The sequence below is a fragment of the Elephantulus edwardii genome, unplaced genomic scaffold (genome assembly GCF_000299155.1).
Source record: "Elephantulus edwardii isolate Elephantulus edwardi_28Jun2011 unplaced genomic scaffold, EleEdw1.0 scaffold00009, whole genome shotgun sequence".
In the NCBI taxonomy this organism is placed as follows: domain Eukaryota; kingdom Metazoa; phylum Chordata; class Mammalia; order Macroscelidea; family Macroscelididae; genus Elephantulus; species Elephantulus edwardii.
Genome location: NW_006399759.1, coordinates 25,674,309 through 25,684,089, shown reverse-complemented (window position 1 = coordinate 25,684,089; position 9,781 = coordinate 25,674,309). Strand labels below are relative to the sequence as shown.

General features: G+C 36.4%; 1 pseudogene; it reads left to right on the top strand.

The window, feature by feature from the left end:
• The first annotated feature begins 1,751 nt into the window (after positions 1-1,751).
• Positions 1,752-2,247, top strand: LOC102866791 (annotated as a pseudogene).
• Positions 2,248-9,781: the final 7,534 nt, after the last annotated feature.

The window sequence follows — 9,781 nt, the reverse complement described above, 5'->3', positions numbered from 1 at the left end:
CAACAACAACAACAAAGCTATGAGATCAGGTTGGTTGATTGTGTGGTTTAATTCTTCAGCATCTTTGTTAAGTTTCTTTCTGGTAGTTCTATTTTCCCTTGAGAATGATGTATTGAAATCTTCTACTACTATCATGGACTTCTCTGATTGTTCCTCCTCTTCATTTGTCAATCTTTGCTTTCTCTATTTTTTAGCTTTAGTATTTTGTGCATAGATATTTATCTAGATTATGTCCTCTTATTCTATTGACATTTTAAATATTATATAGTGATCTTTGTCCTTTGTGAAGGCTTTTATGATGTAATCTATTTTATAAGAGATTAATATTGCTGCTCTTGCTTTTTTATGGCTGTAATTTGCTTGGTGTATTTTTTTATCCATCCTTTTTAATATTTTTAATCTCTCTTTGTCTTCACTTTTCAAAAGTGTCTCTGGTCGAAAGCATATTGATGGGGTTTGGTACTTTTTCCCTATTTACTAGTCTTTCTTTACTTGTGCATTTAAACCATTCACATTTAGTGTAATTACTTAAAGGTTTTATTGCGCTCATTTTGTTGGGTTCTATTGGGTCTTGTTGCTAGTTTCTTTAATCCATACTCCTTTCTCTGCCATCTCTGTGAGAAGGACTTCTTTCAGTATGTCCTGCAAAATTGGTCTTTTTTTTTTTTTGTAAACTCCCTTAGTTTCTGATTTTCTGAGATTATCTTGATCTGTTTTGTTTGGTATAGTATTCTTTGTTGATAATTGTATTCTCTGAGTGTTAGATATGCCATTCCATTGTCTTCTTGCTCACATGATTTCTGCTGTGTGTAGTTTCAGAGTAACAATATTGATAATACAACTAACAACACAACTCCTGAACAGATATTAAGATTTCTTTGTAGTTCTTTTGTCTCAAAGTATAATCCACTAGGAAGGTGCAGTGATTTAAAATGACTTGAAATAAGTTTACTCTCTTTAGTTAAACTATCAAGTGGATATATAATTAGGTGAGTTTATTTTATTTCACTTTTTTAAGTTCTGATGTAAGTTTTTTATAATTATTTAATACTGCATAGTAATAAAGTTATATTCTGATAACACAAATTTTTAAAGAGAAGTTATTCTTTATTCATGTGCCTTCTACACTATGCTCTTGCTTTTAAAATTATTAACTGAAGTTTTTGAAAAGCATATATATTACTTTCTCAAGCAACAACGTGATAAATGGAGAGAAGATTAAAATTGTCAATTATTTCATCGTACTTGGATCCACAATCAACATCCTTGACACCAGCAGTTAGGTGATCACAGATATGTTGCATTGGGCAAGTCCACTATCTCATACCTCTCCAAGTTACTGAGAAGCAGTGATATAAATTTAAAGACTAAGATATAGCTGATTCAAGCTATGATCTTTTTAAATAACTTGCTATGCATCTGAGAGGTGGACATTGAATAAGGATGACACAAGAAGAGTTGATCATTTTAAATTGTGTTGTTGGAGAAAGGTATTGAATGTTTCATGAAATGTCAAAACAACAATCAGATATATGACGGGAAAAGTGTAGCCATAGTGCTTTTCGGAAGCAAGGATGTTGAAGCTTTATCTCACATACTTTGGATATGTTACTAGGAAGAGGCTGTTCTTTGGAAAAAGGCATCATGCTTGGAAAGGTGGATGGAGAGTTGACAAAAGAGAGGAAGACCTTCGCTCTTTCTCTCTCACCCCATCCTCTGCATTCGTCTGTCCGCATTCTTACTGCACAACTATGACCTGCTCGGAAGACATCCTCGCCATCTTTCCCAACAAGTGGGCCTGGCTTGCGCAGTAGGGCGCCCTGCGGCTTTGCTTCACCAGGCTCTCGGAGCACACTGTGTTCCTGATGCGGGGGTGTGCGCGGGCCGCGGGCTACGACCTGTGCAGCGCTTATGACTATACATTTCCACCCATAGAGAAAGCTCTTGTGAAAACAGACATTCAGACAGCCCTTCCTTTGTGGTATTATGGAAGAGTAGCTCCACGTTCTGGCTTGGCTGAAAAACATTTCATAGATGTAGAAGCTGGTATGATAGATGAAGATTACAGAGGAAACGTTGGTGTCATACTGTTTAATCTTGACAAAGAACACTTTGAAGTAAAAAAGGGTGATCGGATTGCACAGCTTAATTGTGAACGGATTTTTTAATCCAGAAATAGAGGAAGTTCAAGTTCTGGATGACACTGAAAGGGGTTCAGGAGGTTTTGGTTCTGCTGGAAAGAATTAAAACTTATGCCAAGAATTGACAATATGCTTCTCTCTCATCTCTCATTAAATATACTTTTTTTCTCTCCAAAATCATAAAATAAAGAGTTTGCACTTAGTGTTTTGCAAAAAAAGGAAAAAAAAAGAGAGAGAGGAAGACCTTCAACGAGATAAATTTACACAATGACTGGAGCAATGGGCTCAAGTGTGCCAGAGAAGATGAAGATGGCAGGATAGGCCAGGGCTCAGATGTGTTTGTTGTTCATAGGGACTCCAGGAAGCAGACTAAATTTAATGAAACATAACATAAACAATATTTAATTACCATCTTTCTATCTGTATTCTGCCTACATATATATGCCTACATCATTTTTGGTTTCTTTAAGTCAAAGTTTACTCGATAGCATCTAATAATGATAACATCTTTAGAATAGATTCCTTACAGCAGAACTGCTGGGTCAGAGATTAAATGTATATGTAATTTTGAAAAATTGTTGCTGTCTTGTCTATAGTGATCATTTTCCCCATCAGAAATTTATAGCCTTATCTTTTTTCTAATGATTCAATGATTATATTGGCAAAGTTTTTAATTTTATGGTTGGTATTTGAATATAATTTAGCATATTTTTGTTACTGTATGCATTAAGTTGCCTGCAACTCATAGTGACCCTGTGTATAACAGCCCTAATTCCCTCTCTGTCTTGAACCAATTTTAATGTTTCTGACACACCTACCCCCATTACCCTAGTCACTGAATCAATCCATCTCATTGAGGGTCTTTCTCTCCTGTGCTGTCCCTCCACCCTCCCAAGCGTGATGTCCCTCTCCAAGGAAAGGTCCTTCCTTGCAACATGTCCAAAGTAAGTCAGATGAAGCTTCAGAAACCTTGCCTCCAAGGAGCAGCCTGGTTTAACCTTCGCTAGGAAGAAGATGTTTTTTCTCTTAGCAGTCCATGGTATATTCAATAATCTTCTCCAACACCACAGCTCAAAGACATCAATTCTCCTTCTATCATCCCTAATTATTGTCCAGCTCTCTGATGCACAGCAAGTGATTGGAAAGACCATGGCCTCATGGTGCACCTTAGTCTCCAGATTGACATTGTTGCTCTTCAACAACTTTGGAGAAGTCTCTAACAGCAGATTTTCCCATCATAATGTGTCTTTTGATTTCCTGGCTGCTGGTGCAGTGTTGATCGTGGAGTCTAGCAAACTAAAACTGTTAACAATCTCATTCTCTTCCTATATATCATGATGCTGCCAATTGGCCCAATCTCAATATCTCTGGATATTGTTCCTCAATCCATATTGAAGGCTGCAGTCCTTGACCTTCTGCAGCAAGAGCTTCAGATCCTCCTCAGTTTCAGCATGCAGGGTTGTCATCTGCATAATGCAGATTGTTGATAGATCTGCCACCAATCCTGATGCCATATTTCTCCTCATAGAGCCCAACCTCTTGGATAATCTGTTCTGCACATAAATTGAAAAGGTATGGAGACAGGACTCGTCACTTGTGCACACCCTTTCCAATTTTTACCATGCAGTGTTTCCTTGCATTGTTCTAATGACTGCCTCCTGATTTCACATAAGCATGGCCAGAAAATTGTGAGGACAATGATCAGGCAGTGTTTCATTCTATTGTATGTAGGACAATCATGAGTTGGAACCAACTCAATAGCAAATAGAACAATTGTAAGCACAGAATAATTTATTTCTATATGCTGAAGATACTATGCCTTGGCACATGGTATTCTTGGTCTAGAAGTGCAAGGCAAGTGGTCATTGAAGTATCTTCTTGAGAGTTGTTGGAGCTTAAGCTGGCAGCCTGCTGTCTAACCTGCTTACTTTGGGATTCACCAGCTTCCACAGTCCTTGCACCAGCAACCTGCTGTCTGACATGCTGACTTTGGGATTCACCAGCTTGTATAGCCCTTGAGCCAGCAGCTTGATGTCCGACCTGCCGTTTTGGATTTATCTGATCTAGCAACCAAATGATTCAGAAGCCTCCAGCTTGACACCCAACCCATGCATTTGGAATGGCCAGACTCCACAACTGTGTGAGCCATTTCCTTGATGAAAATCTCTTCACTAGTTTTGCTCCTTTAGAGAATTCAGCCTAAAATAGTTGTTTATTTGCATTCTCTAAATGACCCCAGAAATTTATTTAGGTGTTAAAGGAAACAAAAGGATATGGGTTCCATAAATATTATCTTCTGAGCCACTGATGACAGCAGACACGAAACTAGAGAAAGAGCTCAGAATTTTTTATAGACTCAACAAATGCCTGATGACTTCTGGGGATGTATCACACATATAGACATAATTTAACCTATACATAGAAAGGAGGTGGGCTAAAAATCAAAGAGTCTGATCTCACGGAAATTTCTATCATCTCTCTGGGGTGTTACAAGCACCTCAGTATAGATGCAGTATGCAGTTACTTTCTTATGAAATCTTGACCCCCTCCCAGGTGAGGACAGAGATCTGGGAAGTGAGCGTAGTACTCTCAGAACCTTCTACAAGTACTTACCCTATAGGCATTGTTACCTCAGAATGGTTTCCCAGAAAGCAAGGTCTGAGATGAAGATTTGCATATAGAAAGTTTACTGAAGAGTGCTTTTGTGTACACTTTGATTTATTTTTTTTTAAATTATGGGAGAAAAAGATGTATGTAACAAAATATTTGCCATTTTGAACTCTTTACTGATACAGATAAAGAACAGTATCTGTGTTCATCACACTGGTCACCTTTCACCCTTACAGACACAACACACTTTGAGAGAGTAAGGGAGGTGGGACTGAGCAGATGAGGAAATTGGATATGACAGTGTCAGAATACAGGCCTCAACTGATCCTATTAAAAGTTCTGGAGCTAGAATCATATCATAAGTTGAATTGTATCCTCTCAAAACCCATGTATGTATTGTGGAAGCTGGCTAAAATTCTCCCATGATCTGATGAAGAAGTTGTAAGCAGCTTTAAGGGTGGAACGCTAACACATCCCTGTTCAGATATAAGGGAAGTTTCCCTGAGATAAGACCTTTTATCATCATACCTTTCATCATTGATACCTTTTATCATCTCATAAAAGATGGAAGAGAAGGAAGGCAAGCTGTAAGGGAGACTCAAGTACCTCAAGAAAGAAAACCAGGAATGAATGTATGCTTCTGGAGTTGAATCTCTACTAAAGCTCTTTAATACTGGCGAAGGCCAGCACACATGGAGAACTCCAAGGAGCTGCTGGCCTGCAGATGCTGAAGGAAACTCAGATCTCTCCTCAGAACCAACAGAGAGAGAAAGAACCTTCCCCTAGAGCTCAATATGGGCTACTCTGGTGGCCTAATGGCAAGAAGCTGTGCTGCAATCCTGAAGGTGCACAGTTAACGTCACTAGCTGTTCCACGGGAGCAGGATGTACAATCTCCTCTGAAACACACACATAACCCCTTCTCCCCCACAGAAGAGCAGCTATAGGTTGGTTTCAACTCCATGATACATAACAACAGGGCTCAAAGTAACATATTACCTTCAGTCAAGACAGACTCACAGCCAACACTCCAGCAGGTTTTCAGAGGCTGTAAATCACACAAGAGGAGATTGCTCATCTTTAAGATTCTTCCTGGTTCAGTCATGGATGAAGAAGCAAAACCAGAACAGATCCAAACTGGTAAACATGTATGTAAATTTAAGTGTTAATGGCACAAAGGAAAACTATAGGTCCATGCCCTTCTGGAAGTGGTAACGCCTCTCGTATGAATCAAAGATAGCGTATATGTTGCATTGCAACCAACAATCTCTTTTTAAAATTTTACCTAGAAATACTGTTTTGTTGTTTATTTTCTGGGGGAAAAGTTACGCATTATATTGATTTTCATTCAATCATTCATGCACATTTTATTTTTATAATATTAATTATAATTGATTAGTGTAATTAATTACAATGTCAAAACCTTATTATATCAATATCAAACCCTTATTATATGTTGCTTCCTCTTCATTCAACTTATCTATATATTAGTTTTTGCTCTGCTCTTCCTCTCTGCTCATCTTTGCTAACCCTCCAAGACTGAGTCCAATAAAACTTTGTATAATAAAACAATATATCTGTATACAATAAAACTGCTCAGTTTTTTTGTATAAATGGTTTTACAGTAATTGTCCTTTTGTGAGTGACTTATGTCACTCAGCCTAATATGTTCGAGTTTCATTATTTTGTGTAGTGTTTCACAAACCTTTGATCATTTTTCAGTGATGTATAATAGTTCATTATGTGAATGGACTACAGGTTCTATAGCCATTCGTCTGTTGGTAGACAACTGACTTGTTTCCTAGTCTGCTATGGTGAAAAATTCTGCTATAAACATGGGTGTAAAAATGTAAAAAACACCAAAAAACCTTGCCTCTTTTGTGTTCAAATCTCTAGTTATTTTTCTCTACAACCAGTGATTTTTTTCTTCATAATTTTTGGATGATTTTATGCATTTTTGTACATGAACATTTTATCTGTGACATCTTTGACATATTTTTTCAGTTTTATATTTGCCTTCTTACTTCTTGTTGTGTCACATCAAATCACAACTGACCCACAGCTGACCCTCCAGTGGGTTTTTAGAGGCAGTTAATCACATAGAAGAAGATTTCCCAACCTACTTTCACAGAGTAGCTGTTGGATTTGAACACCACCCTTTTTAGATTGCAACATAGCTATTATTTTTGCCATCCAATTTTTTTAGCTTATTTTTTTTATAGTTAAATGTACCCAGCTCCCCACTGTCTTTCCCCATTTTTGGAAACACTTATTTGAAAATCCTTCTTTTCTTCTAACCTTGAAATGCTGCTTTCAGCATATATTTCTTTTCCATATGCAATGGGTCTATTTCTATATTCTGTTTCATTGTTCTGTCTGCTAAACTTATTCCATCATCAATTTTATTATAGAAGGCCTGAGAACATTTTAAAATATATTGTTCTTCTTTTACAGGATTTAATTTTTGTCATTACTTATTTGTTATTCTGAATAATCTTCATAATCAACTTACCCTTGTCTAGAAAAAATACTCACACCTGGATTTTAGTGTTTGATGGGTACCATTCAATTTAGAAACCATTTTTCTCATATCCAAGAAAGTGGTGTATATTTTAATTTTTTCATGTCTACTTTCATAACTTTTAGAAAGATCTACTCATAGATTTTTCATATTATTAAGTCTTTCATAGGAAATTTATTTTTTCCTATTCTCAAGGGTATGTTCTCTTTTATTGTGTCTTTATATTTTATGTGAATAGCTTAGTAATTTTTATATGTTAGCTAATGTATATATATACATACCAGTTAACAACTTAAACAAAATAAAACATAATACTATCATATTTAGAACCATTTTATTGAAGATATTGTAAATGAATGAGTGGTGGATTTGAGATATATTTAGCAACTGGGAAATGAATGCATCTTTTTTTGTTATTAGCTTTTGTTTTATGATAAGTTATATAACTAGATTTCTTAATGTTCAAAAGAGGTTGTATGATGAATGATATTATTGGTAATGTCAATTTGATCCTTGCTGAAAGCAGAGAATACCAGAAAGATGTTTACTTGTGTTTTATTGCAAATGCATTTGACTATGTAAGTCATGATAAATTATGGAACATTGAGAGGAATGAGAATCCTTTTAATTTAATTTAATCCTTTGTGATCTTACAGAACCTGGACATGGTTCAAGAAGAAGTTGTTCAAATAGAATGTTATACAACATCATTTAAAATAAGGAAAGATGTACATCAAGTTTGTATCATTTCACCATCTCTGGGCTTTATGGGGGAAAAAAAGTGGCATTTGAATTAATGGAAGACTCATCAATAACATGTGTTAAGATGATATAACCTTGCTTACAAAACCAAGAAGGACTTGAAATTTCTGGAGAAGATAAAAGACTATGACCTTCAATATGAATTACAAATCAACATCAAGAAAACAAAAATCTTCACCAAATGACTAACGGAAAAAAGATGAAGTTGCCAACAACTTCATCTTGCTTGAATCCGCAGTCATCATCTTTGGTTCCAGCAATCAGGAGATCAGGAGATGTGTTGCACTGGGAAAGTCTGCAGTGAGGTATCTTTCCAAATTACCAAGGAATGATGATGTCAGTTTTAGGACTAAGTTGGACCTGATTCAGGCTGTGGTCTTTTCAATCACTTGCTATGCACCTGAGAGCTGGAAAAATGAATAAGAATAACAGAAGAAGAATTGATGTATTTGAGCTGTGGTGTTGGAGGAAAGTACTGAATATTTCATGGACGGCAAAAAGAAGAACTATATCTTGAAGAAAGTACAGACTTAGTGCTCCTTGGAAGCAAAGATGACAAAGTTTCATCTCACATATTTTGCATATATTGTTAGGAAAGACTAGTCCTTGGAGAGAGACCTCATACTTGGAAAGGTAAAGGGTCAGTGAAAGAGAAGACAATGCTCAACCTGATGGACTGACCCAGTAATTACTGCAAATGGACTCAGGTATTTCAGAAATTATGAGAATAGCACAGATTAGGACAGGATTTAGATCTGTTGCTGACAGGGTCATTAAGAGTCAAACAACTTGATGGTAATTAACAATAACAACAGCATTTTAATTCTATGCCATTAGAAATTTTGAATGAGTCTTGTAAACTTTATAAGTACTAAAATTTGAATTTCATTTAATTCTCACTTAGTGTGAAATATCATCTTCCTTGATTTTTTTTGGTGTTTAAAAATACGAAGGTGTTCCTAGCTCATTGGTCAAACAAAAACAGGTGGTGTGCAAAGTTTTGATGTTGTTGTTATGTTTTGTCAAGTTGCCTGAGACTCATAATAACCCTATGCACAAAAGCTCTGAAATCTGTCCTATCCTGAGCCAATGTCACTATCTCTGACACACCTGACCCCAGTGCTCTAGTTACTGTGTCAGTCCATTTTTTCCGGGGAAAATTTACTATGATTTATATACCCTGTGTTGTACAATTCTGGTCATTAAGATAAGTCTTCCTTTTTAAATAATATTACCATGGAATATACTTGTATCAACCTGAGACAGTGCTTCTCCAACTTTATAATAATTTAAAGCTTTTTGAGGGAGAACATTTTGTCTTCTGAAGGGTCTTTTCTACATTTTCTTCAAAACCTATTGTCCTTGGATTACTCCAATCCAGTCTTTTTTCCTCCAGGTAAATCAAAGGTACTTTCTATTTCTTTCTCAAATCCCAAGAAACAGATGATGACAGAACATCATCTTCCTCTTTCTAGACACTATGAACTAGACATTCATGATGCCCATCAAATACTAGCTATTTTTAAGGGAGCTCTGATGGCTTACTGGTGAGGAACTGCCAACCCAAAGGCAAACAGTTCAAATCCAACAATGAGAGAAAGATGGGCAATCTCATCCTGTGGTATTAACTACCGCTACAAACACCCTGGAGGATCAGCTATGGGTCATTTCTGACTCAATGGTACACAGTAACCACCATTTTGCAGTATTCATTCACACATAACCGAGAAGCTCTAAGTTGTTGTTGT